The sequence below is a fragment of the Rhinolophus sinicus genome, chromosome 16 (assembly GCF_057876585.1).
Source record: "Rhinolophus sinicus isolate RSI-liver-muscle chromosome 16, RSI-T2T, whole genome shotgun sequence".
Taxonomy (NCBI): Eukaryota; Metazoa; Chordata; class Mammalia; order Chiroptera; family Rhinolophidae; genus Rhinolophus; species Rhinolophus sinicus.
The window spans coordinates 132,381,793-132,402,275 of record NC_142516.1 but is presented as its reverse complement, the minus strand read 5'-3'; the positions used below and the strand labels follow the sequence as shown (position 1 = coordinate 132,402,275).

At 40.1% G+C, this 20,483-nt stretch overlaps 1 protein-coding gene across 19 annotated transcripts in view; it reads right to left on the bottom strand.

The window, feature by feature from the left end:
• Positions 1 to 20,483, bottom strand: part of TACC1 (transforming acidic coiled-coil containing protein 1) — a 96,984-nt gene that overhangs the window by 53,557 nt on the left and 22,944 nt on the right. The window lies entirely within an intron of this gene.

Here is a 20,483-nt window from a genome sequence, read left to right as displayed (position 1 = left end):
AGAAACTCCTTTCTAATTTTTTAAAAGAGAAAAGCCAGATTTATGTCCATGGCTAATTAATATGCTTTCAGATCTTCAGGAAGAGTAAAAGAGATCCAGATTGCATCCACTAACCACTTGGCCAAGCTCCCCACCTAGGCCTGCTCAGAGATCCTTGTCCAGGTTTTGCTCTGGTGAACAACTCTTGTCAGATCCACCCTCTGATCTATTCTGTTCTATATCACAAAAGTGAAGTTTGACTTCCCCAGAAAGTACGCCATTCAACTTGGGTCACGATGATACCGACAACAGAACTGCCACATAGCACTTACACTGTATCAGCTTTCAGAGAGTGGGAAAAAACCCACAAATATATTTTATGATGTTTACCCTAAACCAGTGTCATTTTAGAACCAATTCTATGAGGTTCTCTCTCATCCCCATCAAATATCATGACCATATGTTAATTGACTTTAAAAGAAAATTCACGTTAGTTCTTTACCTTGGAGTGTAGGAGTATTAGAGAAATAGTTGTTGAGTACAAAAGATATAAACAGAATTAGGTCAGTCTGTTCATTCTACTTAAGGAAAATAACCCCGATGTTATCCCTCATTCTTCCCGCCAACTACCACAAATCCGAAGTTGAAAACAAGCAAACAAAAATAAGCTCAAAAGATCTACTTAAAGCAGTGAACTATCTTTAAATTTAGAAATATTTTCTATTCCAGTAGAAATAAGTTTGGTTTTTCCTGCTAAACAACATTGCAGTTACAGAGCCTGTTAAACAGGCATATCATCTTGTAAAATGACTGTTACTGACTTAGCAGATTTTGTTTTCTTGAAATTACATTCCTTTTTAGCAGATTAGGCAGTAAGAAAAGCGGTCCCTCCAAGTCAGAGAGCTTTATATGTAAACTCTCAGACAAGAAAACCATCTGAAACTCTTTATAAGTTTATGAATTTCAGTTTCTAACCATGAACATTACTCCAAATTGGAAAGATCTACTTTACTTCATTTACCTGGGCTAGAGGGAGGGTGGAATCTAAGGCTTGAGTTAAAGAGGCTGAAGGAATTTAGGAATTTGAAATAGAATAATAGTCTTTCTCCTGCAGCCATTATATTCCCTCTTCTCTCCCCTACCTCCAAAATAAAATAAATCTCTCAAATGATGCATCTACAAGACTCGAAGAGCATTGATCACCTGACCTGAATTTTCTGAGATTATCCTGGTATCCAATATTCTACCCACTATCCTTGTAAATACATGTCCTCATTTTCGATGTGTGAAACATTGTCCTTTAGAAGTTCAAAGGTAACAGATTGGGAGAGCATTTGGAAAGGGCAGCAGACATTCACTGATAAGAGGGTGTGGGGAAAAGTGTCCACCAGAAGAATAAAACCACAAAAAGCTTTCCCAAATAATTGGGACACCCACTCTGCCTAAATCCTCACTCTGGGGACTTGGGGGGATTCCATCACAGTAACGCATGTGTTTGTGATGGATAATCTTCCTGTATTTCTAAGAGATTAAAAAGATGGGAAACTAGGAAGCAAACTCCCTGGCATGATACGTGGCCTCCTGTTACTTTCAGTTTTTATCTTTTTAGAGTAAAGGTTAACTGCCATATTTTGGTTCTGAAACTAGGTGTATGTGAAAATTGAAGGAAAATATGTTCTTTTACTTCTCTGTTATAGTACAAAGAGAAGAGAGGGGAAAGCTGTCTGTTTTGCATGTGTTAAATTTTTTTAAAAACTTCAAATATTAATACATCACTCATTTTATTCACTAGTAAAGATAAGCTAAACAACTGGCTGAATAAATGGAAAGACATTACAATGTTCCAATGTGGTAAAATTAAATATTGTAAAGATGGCAATACTACCCCATTAATTTATAGGTCTAATGCAATTTTCATTCAAAATTCTTAGGGATTTTTCTTAGAATTTGTCAATATTTTTCAAAAGTTTATCTGGAAAAATAAACTGGTGAGCATATTTTAGATTCTTAAAAAAAAAACAGAGTCAAGATGGGGATTAGATCTACAAGATAGTAAGATATATTGATGCAAAAATAGGCATATTCTTATTCTGTGAAACCGAACAGAAAGCCCAGAAAAAGACCTTACAAGATATAGAAATTTATTATATGATAGAGAATATGTTACAATACAGTGGGGAAGGGAAGATTATTTAATAAATGGTTGGAGAAATATTGGTTGTGTGATTGAAAAGGGGACTATATAGTAAACCCGAAAAGGTCAGGGGGTGCCACATGGCAGGCCTTACAAGCTCAGTGATCAAAAGTAACCCCACAGGATGGTCTGATCATAAATTGCTAACTGGGCAGGTCATGGCAGGTAGTCATGTTCGAGACCTATAGTTTCCTTAACAAAGGTCAATCTTTACCTTAAGCGACCTTGTCCATTGTTCTTACACATCTAGAATACCATACCTTTGAAATGTCAATAATTTTCTTTTCCAGACCCCTGGAGGGCATAACCGTGGGCACCAGGGCACAAGACCACCGGAGCAGGAGACCATGAAACTCCTCATTGTTATCTTGTTGCCCGCATACCATCTCTATTTACTATAAATATTAAATGTTAACTACACTATACCCACAAATGTAAAAGAAGTATGTTTCTCCATTTTGCTTTTAATCCAGTCCTAGACATTTCCCCACTTTGCTTTCTCCCACCCCCTTAATCCACCACCAATGGATTTCATGTAATCTTCCTTATATTTTTTCCTTTGATTCTAAATGCATAAAAAGAAGTGCAAAATTGCCATTCTCTGGAGCATTTTTTCAATTAATCGAGATCTTGCTTCTGGGCATGCCCTCAAAATTTTGGCTCTAATAAACTCATAGACTTTTTCTATAGGTTTGGACATTCTTTTGTCGACAGTTGGCAATGGGAAAACAGACCAAGTTAAACTTTTACCTCAGAGCCTAAACCAAGATAAATTCCAGATGGATTAAATGGCTAAATAATAAAAATAAAACCATGGGGAGAAAACAATGTAGAAGCAACAGAATCTGTCAAAGCTCTGTTGGAAGGAAACTGTCCAAACTTCGAAATAATTAACGAAATAACACACAAAATAAAGATTGCAGATTTGGCTACAGAAGAAGAGTAAGGCTTCTAAATGTTTGCCTTCAAATAAAAGAGCAAATCAACAGGCCGTGGAAAATAGTAGCAACCAAAAGCTAATATTGTTATATCCTAAGGAACTCATAAAACCAGTAAGATCATCCAAACCCCAACAGAGAAGTGAACAACTTTAATTGCTTACTATGGATCAGACACTATGCTAAGTGCTTTACATGTATTATCTCATTTAATGCCCACCCTCTTGCCCCCTAGACTCATGAGGAAGGCATTATTACAGACTAGTCAAGTTGGCTACATTTTCAACTTCTAGAGCAAGGGTTCTCTGATCTGGGTTTAGCAAGGAAGGATTTCAGAAGATCATATCCTCCTTGAAATTACATGCCAAATTGTGTGTGTGTGCATATTTGCATCCATCTCTCCCCTCCTCTTCCGCATATACAGTCAAACTCCACGCCAGGAACAATGCTTTAGGACAAAAGATTACTTTTCTAATCTGAAAGTGGAACTAACAGAAGATTCTCTTCCTCTAACAGTTACAAGAAAGTTCTAACCAAAGGGGCCCTTACTCGGAGAACCCAGACCTGCCAGAAATTAATACAAGCAGTCGGGTGAAAAGGGAAAGAATGCCTAGTGGGCAGCCTGGGGTCTAACCTAAGTGACCTGCTGGTGACTAAAGTGTGACACTCTAATTACATGGAGGCATTTGCCTGGAGAGCCAAGGTGCCATTAAAACAGATTTTCCCAGGAATTCCTATTGCTATATATGAGAGTCCTCAAAAACGGCCACGTAGGCCTGGATATAAAAGGTGAACTTTATGTGGTAGATGCAAAGAAAATCAGTTTAAACATCTCTCTCTTTGGGGTGCTTTCTCATTTGATGTTCTTCCCTTTAGGGTGGTTTCTTCCAAGAAACTATGTGGATGAGGCAGAAGGGACAACTACAAGCCTCTTCCCTTCTGAGAAAAAGTTGCAAGAGTGGTGGAGCTCAGTGGGAGATGGAGGCATGGAACAAGTTGGCAAGGCCCAATTTTGCATATCAGGAAGCTTAAGAATTTGGAGTGCTTTCTTTAAGAAAAATATAAGAGGACCTCATGAACACAATGTTAGGGCCCCTTTGGAAAACTACAAGAGGGCCTGTACAAATGAAGGGTCCTGAAGTATAAGCTTCATTAGCTTCATGGTAAATTCAACCCTGCCCAGAGGGCAAGAGAGATCCCTGTATCTTAGAAGTGATGCAGCTAGCTGCACAACTTGGTATGTGAAAATATTGAGACACTGAGGGAAGGAGGTCACACTGACCTCTTCTATCTTTTAGAGGAACTGAAAAACGTTAACTGTTGGAAACTTGATAAAATTGTCAAAAGATATCTCCTACATGAATTGTGAAACAAAACTCATGGCTCTATTCCTTTTGTACCAGTGAATACACACACACACACACACACACACACACACACACACAATTTTAATTAAGATTAAAAAAGAAAAACTGTAATACTTCAGCATTGTGTACTTCATGCATCTTTATCCTTTGATTTTCTACAAGACTACCATGGGAGACTCTAACCTTCTAACTTCCCCCTACATCCATTACTTCCTTATTTCTTCCAGTAAAAGAACCCCCAGAGTTTTTGCTGGGTACATGGCCACCCAGCTAGAGGCCACATTTCCCAGCTAGAGCCCTTCTCTGCAGCTAGGCGTGGCCTTATGACTCAGTTCTGACCTGTGTGATGTGAGACGATGGTAGATGCAATTGGGGGGCAATGCCTTTTTTAAAAAATGGCTTGTCTTGCACTCTCCTTCCCCCAACCCATGGGCTGGGAGTGAGCTAGTTTCTATTCTGTGAATGAGGATGAAGGGGAGCAGAATAAGCCACAGCAAAATGTGTCACTCTGACATGTGGATTACTTTGACCTGAAGACAATCAAAACCTAACAGGCTCAGGAAAAACTTTTACTTCTTCCTTAACTACCTAAAAGAATTTAGATGGGGGCTTGGCTCAGAAAGACAGCCATTACCAGAGATAAGTGTGTGGCAGGGCAAACTTCTAATTACCTTTGAATTACCCTCCTCCCTTTTGTAGCCCCTGGCCTACCTGCCTTTGGGTCATATTTTTATGGGTATCTTGTATACATAAAATTAGTTTTTCTCCTGTTGATCTGTAGTATGTTATTAGATCAAAGAACCTGGACGGGAAGAAGAGAAAACTTTCCTCCCCTACAAGGACCGCACTTGGGAGATGGTGAAGAAACAAGGCGGACAGGGCTAGGCCAGACTGAGTTGCAGAGCAGCCTGCTGCCCTAGACTAATCACCACCGAGTGAGGACTGCTGAGTGAGAGAGAAGTAAAAGTCCGTCTTCTCTGCACTGTTGTATCATTGGGTCTCTATTATGGCGGCCTCGCCTCCCCATTAACAATATAACCTTTTTCAGGCATTTCAGCATCTAAACTCTTATATTTAGAGTCTTCAAAAATTCATCGTATATCTCAGTGATGTCCTTTTCGTAAGGCCAGAAAATTCCCCAACCATGAGACTCAAGCCTGCCGTGTGATGAGCTGGTCTAACTATCCTGAAAACAGGACTGAGCCCACCTTTCTCCTCACTGTAATGACTTCAGTTGGAATGATGCCTTTCTGGAAATTAGGTATTTGCATATTTAAAGATGACAGGTGTGGATAAAGAAGCTGAAGGGGATAGGGAGCCAACACTTAGTGTCCAAGCAAGGCCAAGTCTTCCAGGTAGAATGTATTTGGATATTGTACGAAGGACGTTACCTTCTTTGGGGAGAAAAATAATATGGTAAGTCCAGAAATACTATATAATAAATAAGAGTATTTTTCCAATTCAAAGGCTAAAATAATAACTGACCCACATTTTATAAATGAATTAATCATTATTGTTCTTTGGCTTTGACACTAACTGGTATTAGTGATGATTTCCTGTACTTACCCACAAAATATTTTTTTAGAAACTGTTTTCTCATGGAGTCATAATTCATCAAGTTAGTTTGTTGTATTACAGAATTATCATAAGCAGGGCTATTTTTACTGTTTTTCTCGGTAACTCATCACATTTGATTTTGAAGGGGACTAAAGCTTTGCCACCTTAAAGCTACCCTTTGGGATATTGATTTTAAGCTGGTTATTAAGAAATGAAAGAATGTTTATTTCAGAAAGAACATTTGACCCTACCCCTTTCCTGCCTAAGAGATTCAGATGGAAAGGCCTGCTCCAGGAAGGAAATCTTAGAATGTCCCCTTTAGTGTAATTTGAATTAAATATGGTGGATGGGAGGGCTCCAGGCAGGGCCTGGAAGCTAGATCACACCCTGTGTCCCACTGAAGCAAGAATTCTCCTGCCATGTGTGTCCCGCTCTTCCTCAGTTACCTGTAAATCACCCATTCTCACTTTTGAAACCTAAGATCCCGTTCCCCACTTTTCTCCTTTGTCCAAAATGACATACGTAGCCAATTTTGCCTCATTGTCTTTGGAATTTTCATGCTTATGTGAATTCCCCATGCACGCATATTAACATTTGATTTTCTCCTGTCAATCTGTCTGTTAATTTGATTATTAGCCCAGCTAGAAGAACTTAGAAGGTGGGAGGAGAAGTATTTTTATCCCCCACAATACAGTAATATCATGTATTTTTTATTTCCTTTGACCAAGGCATAGATAGCTACTGAGTAGAATGTATCTGTTTTAAATAGTTTTCAGAACAAATAAGTGACTGACTCCAAACCTAAGCATCCACCCCAGATCTCACTGAACCACAGGAATTTTCAGTTGGAAAGGACCTCTGCCACAGGTCACTGGGCCCAATATCGTGGTGTTTAGATGAGTCCTTGAGTCATTAAGGATTGCCCGAGGAGTACTCAGGCACCAACGTTTGCACGACTAGGACTCATGTGTCTTGGATGAGAAATATGAATTCTAGGCTTTCTCCCCAACCCTGAAGGATATGCACACCTGGTACGTGTAAGAGAGATACAATGCCCCCCTCAATTCACCTCATTTTAAATGGTAACATGAACTATGTTATAAAGCATAGAATTCTTTTGTATACAAATAACATCTTGGTTTGTTTTAAAAATATTTTAAATACCTTTATTGTTTAAGGCACAATAATACATACGTTCATTCTTTCATTCAATCATTCCACAAATAATACAAGTGACAAAACGGACCCAGTACTTGCCCTCATGGAGCTTGCATTTTAGTGAGTTTAGCTGGCAGAGAAATAAATATGTAACTTACAAACTGTCATGCATGATATATAAGAAAAGTGCAGGGGGCTATGAGAAAAGCCAAAGAGGTCTGGGTGGGGGGGATTAGTGGAGACTAATCAGGGAGTCAGGGGGCAGCTCTGAGGAAGTGAGCCTGGGAAGTGTGAGGGGCAACAGGGTCCTACAGAAGGAACCAGAACCTTGGCTTAGGAGCAAGGGTGGCTAAAGCAAGCAAGCGAGGGGGAGAACTGTCATACTTGTGCTTAGGTTGCTGAAGCAGGAAAGAAAGGCACAGGTTATGGGGGGGGGGGCACATTAAGGATGACGGTCTTTGAAAAAGTGAATTTTTGATGACACGGGAAAGTACAAAGAAGAAGAAAACCTTACCCATAGTCGTGCTTTTAATAGTCACTGTTAAAATGTCGGTGAGCAGATCTGGGGTGGATGCTTTTATCTTTTACATCTGGAATCAAATTATTTATGTTTTTCTACTTATTATCTGTCTTTCCCGACTAGAAGTGCTCTCTACGAACAGAAAGCACCTTGTCTATCTTGTTCTGTCTGATCCACTGTATCTGGCGACTGAATGAATAGACAACCGCTCCAAATTCTCCTCTGACATATACACAAGCAAAGTCAAAAAAATAAAAACATGTACGCAAGCATGTATTTATAAGCATAGATAGATAGTTGGATACAGGTACTTTTAAACAAATGGAATTTAAATATATATACTGTCCTGAGCTAGAGGTAAGGACACATTCCCTACTTCTGTTTTCATCATAGCTCTGATGGGGGGGAGGAAGTGGGAGGAAGTGGGGAGCAGGACATGCAGCCAAGACCCTTCCTGCCCCCAACACAGGCCAGGGGTTCTGATCACCTTCTCTTAGCTGCATAACAAGACTGCGTGTTTATATAATTTACATCATTTGCTCTCCACGGAGGGGTACTTAGGGGATTCCTTCTTCCTCATTAGAAATGATACCGTGATGAACCACCCTAGACATGCATCTTTTCACACGTACACAATTATTTCTTAGAGTTAAAACTCTAGAAGTGGGATTGTAGTGTCAAAATACGTTTTATAGTTGGATACATAGAGCCAAACTGCCCTCCAGAAAGGTTGAACTAATTTACATTTTTAAACAACAGTGTGTGAGACAGCCTTTTCCCTAAACATTAACACTGAGTTTAGTCAGTCTTCTCAAATGTTGGCAAATAAGTGGAAATGATAAACGATTGTTGATTTTATTTTAACACATTTGATTATTAATGAAGTCTGAACATCTTGCAATGTATTTATTGAAACACTGACTGACTTCCTTCTTCCCCTCCCCCCTTTGCTTTCTTCCTTTCTTTATTTTTTGTAAATGGAGTTTAAGTTCTTTGCCTTGAATCAGTAGCACTAAATGTGTGGTCCCTGGCCAGCAGCGTAAGCATCACCTGGGGATAGGAAACCCACATTTTTTTTTAATTAAAGTTTATTGGGGTGACAATTATTAGTAAAGTTACACAGATTTCAGGTGTACAATTCTGTAATACATCACTTATATCTCACATTGTGTGTTCACCAGCCAGAGTCAGTTCTCTTTCCATCACCATATATTTGACCCTGTGTACCCTCTTCTAGAGCCCCCCATCCCCCCCTTACCCTCTGGTAAACCCTAAACTATTGTCTATGTCTATGAGTTTTTGTTTCTTCATTTGTTTGTCTTGATCTTTTGTTGTTTTCAGTTTTATATCCCACATATCAGTGAAATCATATGGTTCTCTGCTTTTTCTGTCTGATTTAAGGAAATCCAAATTCTTGAGCTCCACCCCAGACCTACTGAATCAGAAACACTGGGGGTGGCCCAGCCATCTGGGTGCTTTCCTGATGCCAATGCACGATGCATGCTAGAGTGCCTTAAATCATTGTTTTTTTAGTCACACTATAGACTCCCTCTGTATACTGAAAACATGTCTCTAACCTCCAAACTAGAGACAAAAAGCTTTCTGATCAACAGCAAGTTCAATATTTCCTCCTCAAATGGTATTTATGGACTGAATAGCATTTGCTGTTTCCTTTCACCCACAATATTCTGAATGACCTCACCAAAACCCACGCGTGCATAGCATCACTCAGCACCTAACTCACAACAGCCGAATTGCAGCCCTTAGAGGTGTTTCCCTACCCTTGTCTGTCTAACATCATTCCCCCTTCTTTGAGCAACAATCCCTATTTTCTTTGAGGACCCCCCTGCCCCCCACCCTCAGGGCCTGTGGTTTGGATATCCTGGCTGCTGATGCAGGGGTAGGAAAGTGACTCAAGCCTGACTAAATAGTACGTCCCACCACCACGCCCCCATCCTCCCACCCCAACACTTGGCGCAGCACAGGCACACGACCCAAGTCCATCCAATTCATGTTTCCTGACAATGTCTCTAAACATTTTCACCACTACCTCCCTATTTTCTGTATCAAATCTGGGGCCTCTTGGCAGGATTCTGAAGGAAATCCAGCATCCTCAGGGAGGAGGACATGCAAAAAAGCTGCCCACGGAGCCACCTGTAAGAGAAACGGCCTCTACCATGGCAACTGCGGTGTATCCAGCAGGCAAGCCCAGAGTCAGGCAGAGTCTGTTTCAGTGATACCAGCAGACCGTATGTGCAGAAATATGACTCTGCACTGGAATTAGCCAACATGATGGGCATTTTCATTAGTTGGTTCAATGATCCCTTTATTTTAAATGCTCTGTAAGCCTCAAGTAATGACAGCTGGTAGACACATTTCCCAGGCTGCTGGTGCCAGGAATGGATACACAGAGATTGTGTGGCAACATTCTTTAGCCTCATTCCACAGCTCCTGGTACATCTATCTGGTAGAACGTTGCGTCAGATGTTCCCAGAATTACCTCTCCCTCACCAACACCATCAAGAGCCAAATTTAAAGAAATTCCCTAACTCTCAGAGATATTCAAGTGTCTTTATAAGTGTAAAATATCCTGCTGGAATTTTTCTCCCCTTAGATGCTGGGTTTCTTCCCCCTCAGATAAGATATTCAGAAGCGTTTTCTGTTCAGCATCCACACTTTAATTAAAACCACTCATTCAACAACATCTCTCAGTATGGGCAAGGCATGCCACGGGAACTGCTTATTCTCTCTGAACTCAGACACATAACACAGGCACATTACAGACAGCATAATGCTAGGCGCTGATGCGTTTCGCACACCCTAAGCCTCCTCCAAGCGATGAAAGAAGGGGAAAGCTCAAGAATGACCAAAAAAGGAAACAACATGATCCAGCTCCCATAGAGGGTGCAAAGGGAAGAAATATGGGGGCAAGGGAGAAAGGAGGACGGGAGGGAAAGCCCAGGGTGGTGACTGCAAAAGAGAAATGTAAACCCCAGTCCACACTCCCCTGAAGATTATTTTGGAAGGCAAGAAAGCTACGGCTCCTCGGGAGATATTTTCACACTGATAAAACAATGCAGCATCAAAAACCTCTCTGCTTTGTAAAGAACGTGAGAAATCTGGCATTTGATGCTGTCGGCTGGAGTATTCATATTCTACACGAGACACACAAGACAGCCCTGAACAGAGCTCTTTGGTTCAGCAGGGGAAACCATAGTCTTTTGACATCTCTATGTGTGAAACTGTCACTGCTTTGTGGGGAAGAATTTGTGGGAAAGTCAAGGCTGGCTGCCTGGGCACAGGCTAGTACACATGTGTGTACACACACACACACATATCTCCCACACAGTCACACATACACAGAGACACATATCTCTCACACAGTCTCACACACACACACAGGCATACAGTCACACACAACTTTCTAGCACTTCAGTCACAAAAAAGTCCTCTCAGCCCCACTGACCATGCAAACGGATATGGAATCAATCAAACAAAACAGAGAATTATCAGGGGCTTAAAAACTTTGACTTAAAAGAAAAAGACCATAAACTGGAAAAGGACTGCCAAGTGAGAAACACAAAGAGAAATTAAAAAGAGTAGGCCTAGGGAAACAAAGACTGACAAAAAGAGATGTTGGAAGAGCCAGTCAAGTATTAGAATCATTTAGATATTGGTCTCTGAAGACTATTCCTCGGGAGCTGGAATAACTCACTCTTGTTAAGGGAGACTTAGCACCTTGCTAGGTCGAGGAAGAACTAGTCTCCCCCTTTCAGTCTGCGAATAAAACCTGTGTCTGCTATAGTACATACAGATTTGCCGGCCAGGAGCTGCAGCAGCCACCAGAGGGCACCAGAAAACCCTGTCACAAATTCAATCAACAATTGTTTTTAAGAGAATTCCTTCAAGATTTGTATTTCTGTAAATACAAAAAGTCACAATGAACCCCCTCTGAATCCAACACAGGGTATTTATACTACAGTTCCATCAGTGAACACTAATGAACTATAGGAAGGAGGACGAAGACTTCTAACTTCTCAGAAGCCACAAAAATTATGCTCTGAACCAGGTGATTTGGAGGAGTGAAGAAAAACACACCCATGAGAGGTAGGATCTTAGCCAGCAGAAGTAAACGGAAGTAACAAAAAATTCAATTTCCTCCTCCTTCGTTCCCTAATCTATTTTCTTTTCTCCTACTTGTACTGTAAATTCGTATCAGATGACGTTCTCATTCTATCCAACCCAGCAAAGGAGTCGGCTAAAGAAAGTCTTGCTCACCTCAGGCCAACCTCTACCAAAAACTAAGCAGACGGTGGCTGGCGCCCCCTGGTGGGAAGACTGGAAAACAGCGCCTTCTACCTGACAAGAAGCAAGGAGGTAGAAAACAGGTAAAAGAGGCCTACTCCAGACTACACCTACTACTTCTGTCTCTCTTCCTCTCTACTATTGTCAGCTACTCCTAAAATTTGGGTATATCTCTTAGTTCTAATCTCATCCTCAAGGGAACCTGCCAACCTACACTTGGGGTATCAAATGAAAAGGTGGCCCATGTTATTCAGAACTTGACTTGCGTTCCCAAATGTCATGACTTCAAGCTACTGGACATTTATTAGGAATCATGGCTTCAAAAATGGTGAAACCAGTGAATACACAGGTTTGAAAAGGCAAAGGAAGGAATAGGGGAAGGGACAGAGACAGGAAGACACTATTAGACTCAGAGAAATGCTTAGAAAGTGATTTGGCAGGTAAAATGTCAGTCATCTTCCCACCATTATATCTTGCCTAAGCCTTCCTAGTTTTGTTTTCTCAAACCCCTATTTAAGAACAATTTTGATGTAGCCGTAGAAACATAACATTTTGCAGTTGTTAAGAAAGCAAGGCTCAGACAAAAATAATTCAGAAAAGAAACCCAGGAAAGGCATTCTATCTGCTCTGTGTAAATGCAATACAACATATGGATATTTATCTACAGAATGCGCTGGACAATGTTGTCTCAAATATTTACTTTCCTGAAACTGTTATCAGTAGGGAAAGAGCCATAAAAACTTACTTTCTAGCAGATAAACAGAAGCCTCTGCTGGTTAATGAGTTCCTATGTGGCAGACCCACTCTGGAAATTACTGGTAATTTTGTTTCTTCTGCTTCAGCCAGGTTCACTAGATCAGAATCCCAGCTCTACCATTTACTAGCTCTGTGGCTTTAGTTTCTCAAATTTTCCAGGCCTCAGTTTATTCATCTGTAAAATGGAGATGGAGAAAATAAAATCTACTTCATAGGGTCCATGAAAGTATTAAATGAGATAATGCATAAGCTTCAGGATCTCTGACACTCATAACTTTTATATATTGCATATATGTATATTTTCATTTGGAAAAAGTCTATAAAAGTTATGTCATGTTATCAAGGGATCTGTGACCCAAAGAAGTTTTTAAGAGCTATTGCTCTAAAGTGAAGCAACTTTGCAAGATTCTTAGTAGTTCTCATCAGTGACATACCATGTCAGACTTTCATGGAGACATGCAGGACGAGACAGATGTATGGGTTATATTAGGAGAACTATCCTGCTTTCAGAAAACAGATATGACTCCAAGTTTCTATGTAATACCCCTAAATTTCAGAAGGCCAAATATAATTTTTTTTTGCCTATAATTGTTATTATAACATTTGCAGAAGACATACCATAAGATTGGTCAAGGCGAAACTATAATATATAGGCAAAAAGAAAATTACATCCAAAGTGTTCTTAAAAGTAAGAATTCTGAGAATGAAGAAATGTGAAAGTGAGGGATTCTCTCACTCTCCAAGATTACCCAGTTGCCACAGAGAGAAGAGGTGGAAGATAAAGGAAGAATACAGAGAAGTGGTTTACCATTTGCCAATCCTTACATAAACCTGCTAGAACTTTATATCATACTAGTACGAAAAATAAAGTCTAGACTGTACAGGAAAAATGTAAGCCTGACAAAGCATGCAGATATGCTGAGAAAGTTTGACAGCACCACTGTTTCCACATAGGAAGCTAAATTGTTTAAAATGAAACCTTTAAATGGACTACAGATTGATCTAGGTCCATGTAAAATCTATGAGAAAAGCTCAATCATGAATGTCCTTTTTTTCGAAGCTCCATTCACAAGGTCACCTCCAGTTATCTGACTGGCAAATGTCCTGTCCATAATACTACAAAAATTTTTCAAATTTTGTACATTTAGAAATACTTTCCTCTGCTCGTGTAAATAATAAATAATATTCACAGTGCCTGAACATAAGAAGGCAGTCAATTAATATTTCTTGAATGAATGAAAATGGAAAGAGAAAAACCATCTAGAGTTAAACATAAGAGGTTATAATATTGAATTTTTAAAACGGTGAGAAGAGAAAAAGACTATCTAATATTTCATACTAGTACTGGAGTAACTATTTATCTATTTTGAAAAAAAAAAATGTTAGAGCCTTATCTTACCCTAATGATTCTAGAAATTTCAGATAGGTTTATTATAAAGAGAAGAAAGTCATAAAACAACTAGAAGAAAAAAGTTATTTCGTTTTGGGATAGGGAAGAGCTTACTAAGCACAAAGGCAGAGCAAAAAACCCTAAAGGAAAACATGATAGGTTTATTTATATTAAAGAGTAACATGACCGCTAAATGTAATGTGGCATTCTGGAACAGAAAGGGGATATCAGGTAAAAACTAAGGAAATCTGAATAAAGTATGGGCTTTAGTTGATAATTATATACTAATGATGCTCTCAGGAATTATAACAAAAGTACCATTCTAATATAAAATATTAACAATAGGGGAAACTGCCTATGGCGTCTATGGGAACTATCTGTATACTGCATAAATTTTCTCCAAATCTAAAACTGTTCTAAAATAAATAGTTAATTAAAAAGTGCCTCCCCCTCAAAACTAAACAAACAAAAACCAAAAATGGTGGACAAGGGTTAATAGATTTGTGCACAATGCCTAGGCATACAAATGTCTGGATTCAGGCTGTCTAGGTTTAAATCTTAATTTTGTCACTCTATGAGAGCTTGGGCAAATTATTTAATCTCTCTGGGCCTGTTTCCTCTGGTATAAAACGGGAATTTAACACTACTTTTTAGGGTTATTTTGAGAATCATATGAGTTAATGCATGTAAGAGACTACCATTTTCCTAGCACATAGGAAGTGCTCAGTAAATGTTAGCTGGCTTCATCATATAAATAACTCTCCCAAATAAATATAGAAAAATTAGTATCTCAATACAAAATTGGCAAAGGGAAATAAATAAGAAATTAAGGAATTACAAATGGCTAATAAAAAAGGACTAATAAAATGTACCAGCATAGTAACAGTCCTCTCTGGGTGGTGAGATTATGGGTGATTTATTTTCTTTACAGTTTTCTGGGCTTTTTTAGATTTTTCAAAATGTACTTTATGATTATAAAAGGAATATGTGCCTGTTATAGAAAATTTAAAAAATCATAAAAATGAAAATGTTTATACGTGCTACTGAATTGCTAATATACAAAAATGAAGACAAGGTAAGAAGTTGAAAACAAAACTCTAGCCCCCTGAATGTGCTGCCTGGGGTAGGCAGTGAGGTGCTGGGGATAATCACAGGAAGCTGTGTTGCAGGTACCCCCACCATTTGGTTGAGCCCCTCTGTGAGAATACCGCTCCCCAGTTTAGTGCAGGGCAACATGGTGACTTGACCAACCCCTCATCTGAAAACCTCCATCTATGGCTGCTAGCGTTAAGTCCAAACTCCCACCTGGCCACAAAGATCTTGCACTCAGCCCTATCCACCTCTCCAGACTCACAACTTCCCAGTCCCCCCGGCCCATTCCACATCTGCCCTCCCCCCAAATCCTCACCACTGCCCACATCCAGCAGGCCTCTAACAACACCGGGTCATGTTTGCACATGCTTTCCTATCACCTGGACTGCCCTTCCCCGACCCCCCTACCTGGCAACTCACTCTTCCTTCCAGACTCCTTCAAGGGTCAGTGTCTTCTCTGGGAACAGGTGGGTTCCCTGAGGCTCATCACTCAAGACCTCTGGCCCTCACAGTGATTCCAGTCTCCTGCCTGCCTGCCTGCCTGTCCCAAGCACCTGCCCACAGCTCGATCCTCTTTGGATACTCAGTGCCCAAGTCTGGCTCACAGCAGATTCTCAGCAAATATCTTAGGGTGAAAAGTCTGGCTGCAGGTAGGGTAGCGGGGAGGGCAGGGAAAGATTTTAGATGGCATACTGCCATCTGAAGGCAGGCTAGCATTCTTTCATGCAAAGCTGGCAGACTGTCACCAGCCAAGAAGAAAAAGCCAGAGAGAGAGAGAGAGAGAGAGAAAGAGAGAACAATTAAACACACACACACACACACACACACAAACTCAAGAAACCCCACACAGCCAAAACAATCTTGAAAAAGAACAAAGTTGAAGGACTCATACTTCCAGAATTTGAAACTTATTACAAAGTTATACTATTCAAAACAGTGTGGTACTAGCATAAGGGTAGACATACAGACCAATGGAATACAAGAGAGGGTCCAGAAATAAATCCTCACATATACAGTCAATTAATTTTCAACAAGGGTTCTAAAACCATCCAATGGGGGAAAGGATAATCTTTTCAACAAATGGGGCCAGGAAAACGGGATCTACATGCAAAAGATTAGAGGAGCCCGTACCTTACACGATATGCAAAACTTTCATCAAAATGGATCAAAGACCTAAACTTAAGTGCTAAAACTATAAAACTCTTAGAATAAGACGTAGGGGAAAATCTTCATGACATTGGATTTGGCAATGATTTCTTGGATATAACACCAAAAGCACAGGCAACAAAGAAAAAATAGAAAAACTGGACTTCATCAAAATTAAAAACTTCTGTGCATCAAAGGACACTGTCAACCCAGTAAAAGGCAAACCTCAGAATGGGAGAAAATATTTGCAAATCACATATCTGATAAGGGATTAATATCCATAATATGTAAAGGATGCCTGTAACTCAACAACAAAGCAAACAACCTAATTCAAAACTGGACAAAGGACTTGAACAGACATTTCTCCAAAGAAGATATACAGATGGCCAAGAGGCACATGAAATTACAATCAACATCACTAATCATTAGGGGAAATACAAATTTAAAAAATGCCACTTCGGGGCCGGACCGGTGGCTCAGGCGGTTAGAGCTCCATGCTCCTAACTCTGAAGGCTGCCGGTTCGATTCCCACATGGGCCAGTGGGCTCTCAACCACAGGTTGCCGGTTCAATTCTTTGTGTCCCACAAGGGATGGTGGGCAGCGCCCCCTGCAACTAAGATTGAACAGGGCACCTTGAGCTGAGCTGCCGCTGAGCTCCCGAATGGCTCAGTTGGTTGAAGTGCGTCCTCTCAAGGTTGCCGGTTCAAGTCCCGCAAGGGATGGTGGGCTGTGCCCCCTGCAACTAGCAACGGCAACTGGACCTGGAGCCGAGCTGCACCCTCCACAACTAAGACTGAAAGGACAACAACTTGAAGCTGAACGGCACCCTCCACAACTAGGATTGAAAAGACAACAACTTGACTTGGAAAAAAGGCCTGGAAGTACACACTGTTCCCCAGTAAAGTTCTGTTCCCCTCCCCCAATAAAATCTTTAAAAAAAAAAATGCCACTTCACACCTATTAGGATAGGTATTAATAACAATAGTAATAAAAGAAAGGAAAAACAGAAAAGAACAGGTGTAGGTAAGAATGTGAAGAAACTGGAACCCTCATTCATTGCTGGTGGGAATGCAAAGTGGTTAAGTCCTATGGAAAACAGTTTGGCAGTTCCTCAAAACATTAAACATAGAGTTACCACATGATCCAGCAATTCCACTCCTAGGCATATACCCCAAAGAAGTGAAAGCAGGGACTTGGATACTTACACACCTATGTTCATAGCAGAATTGTTCACAACAGGCAACCCAAGTGTCCATCAACAGATGAATGGATAAACAGAATGTGCTATATACGTACACAAAATGGAATATTATTTAGCCATAAAAAGGAATGAAATTCTGATACATGCTACAACATGGATGAACCATTAAGGGCATTATGCTAAGTTAAGTAAACCAGGCAAAAAGGATAAACATTGTTATGATTCCACTTATAGGAGACCTGGAATAAGCAGATAGAGACAAAAAGTAGAATAAAGGTTACCAGGGGCTAGTGGAGGGGCGAAGGGGGAGTTACATTTAATGAGTGCAGAGTTTCTGTTTGTTATGATGAAAAGTTCTGGAAATGGATAGTTGTGATGGTTATACAACACTGTGAATGTATTTGATGCCACTGAATTGTACACTTAAAAATGATTAAAATGGTGAATTTTATGTTATGCACATTTTACCACAATAAAAAATGCAGAAAAAAAGCACCCCACAATAGCTACCATGAGCTTCCCTTAGAAGCTGGACCTCCACGTTCCATGGTCATTCGAGATGCTACCAGTTCATTTCCTGGCCTTGGGTTAACAAACTCATACATCCTGCAGCCCACTCTGGCTACTAACCAACTCAGACATTAGATAATCTTCTTTGCTAATTCAGGACACCAGCAGCTATGCCCCCCTTTTTTCCTTTTCTCTTCTTGATTTTTAATACAGAAACATGTACCAGTTGGGAGAAGCTGTGGGGTGAAAGAAGGGTTGAGGTACAGTTGGCCACTGAAGCTAAAACAGAGAAGACACTGTAGAGCGAAACTACACTTGAAGCCCCTTAGAATTTCAGTCCTTCATAGAGTATCTCTCTTACCTTTCAATGATTTGCAGAGAGGGATTTTTCTGCCTTTATTAACTCTTTTTGCTACTTCAACTATTACTCAGTCTAGAAGTTGTGATATCTAAGCTCAACACAAATAATTCCCTTGACATGCAATTCAAACCATTTCCTTTTAGGTTGGCTTCGCCGAGATAGAGCCAGCCAACATCCCTTAACAACTATATATTTCCATGTCTCTCAAGTCCCTCCTCCACCTTGAATTCTTTGAACTTTTCTTCATATAGCTGGTTTTTCTGGGTCTTTCCCACAAACTTTCTCTAAATCTCTCTTTTAATTGTACACTAAATCATTTCACATGGACATTCTGTAGCAACTTAAATGTTTTTAATGACAATACAAATTGGGTGGGGAGAAGGTGGCGAAAATATTATGAACTTGAAAGCAATGGGTTTCAGAAATATGGTTCCCTACATTTACTTCTTTTGAGTCATGTTTTCCTGTGTCTGAAACTTCAAAGCCAGCGCCTTCCTCTTCATGTCAGGGACATCTGTCCCACAGGGACTTAGCCATCAAGACGCACCCCAGCCTCGTGGCTGCTGACTTTGAAGTTCACTAGAAAGAACACTGTAGAACCTGCATCTCACTCACGCGATCAGAAAGGTGCACGGCAAAAACACTCCAGACCTCAGAAACTGTGCCTGGCTTTGCCACTGACCGATTATCCCATTATGATATATTCCAAGTGCACATAAAGATGGGTCTAGAAACTTAAAGAGAATTGACAGCAGGTGCACATCTTGCATTCCAGGCAGACATGCTCAACAAGTACGAGATGAATTAGTTACACACCATATCCCCTAATGAATAATAGACTCTGCTTTATGGCATCCTTCAGTTCTCGCCACAAATTATTTACTGCTCTTAGGAAACCCATGCTGGCCACATTGCCGAAAACAACCAACTAAGGAACTGGCGACTTCGAATGTTTCGCCAAAGTACCATCTCCCCAAACACAGGTTCATCCTCTTGATCATTCTGGAAAATGGAAATTAACGGAGGAGAAAATTAACTTGAGAATGTTAATGCCTCGCTTCTGTAAGAAGCCTTGCTGAATTAGCACACAGATCAGCCTTCCCTTCAGAAGAGATCCTGACTTACTCAAAAATATATTTCCCAAAGAACCTTGTACAGTGTCTGCTTTACGGGTACATATACAGTGAAAGTCAATAATAACTCAGATATTGAGCACTCATTAAGTACCAAGCCCTGCACTAACATTATACACCACTTTAAAAAGTAGATATAATTATTAGTATTGCCATTTCAAAGATGCCAAAATTTGCCCAACGAAAGAGTAAAACAATTATTTTCCAAAGCTTCCTAAACTAAGCTAGACAGAGATCAGCTGGAATTTCAACCCGGGTTGGCTTCACTCTCCAGCTTCTGCATTTAATCACCATATTGTGCAGCCTCCCTGAATAAATGAAGTGAAATTTCCCCTTGCTTTCACCAAAGCCAGCTCATTTGTTTCCTTGAGGAAGGTAGACAGCTACAATTCTAAAAAATAATGAGTTTTATCTTAAAATCAGACATTTCTTTTCATGTACATCCATACTTGTTTGTATTTCACAATAGAGTTCTGCTTAGAGATTTATCTGGTTACATTTAGTACTTGATTAAATTATTCCGAAACGTAAATTGGGAACATTTTGAAACATAATTTCTCCCTCAAAAGAGAAATGCCAGCAGCAATGCTTTCCTTGAGAGATTTTCATGTATTTCCTTTTTTAAAAAGGAACAATAGATTTTGAAAATGCAACAGCCAGAATATGAGAATTTCCTTGAGGTCAGTGTTATCCATGACAGCCACATGTCCGGCAGGAAATCTGCAGCTGTGTGACATTAATAATGAATTCCCCACTTTCTTAGACCCTGGAGAGACTTGTGGCTTGTATATCTGAACAAGGAAGGACTTGGATAAAAAGCCTACTTTTTGCTTTTCATGCATATTACAGGCGTGGAATCTCATATTTCCAAAGGG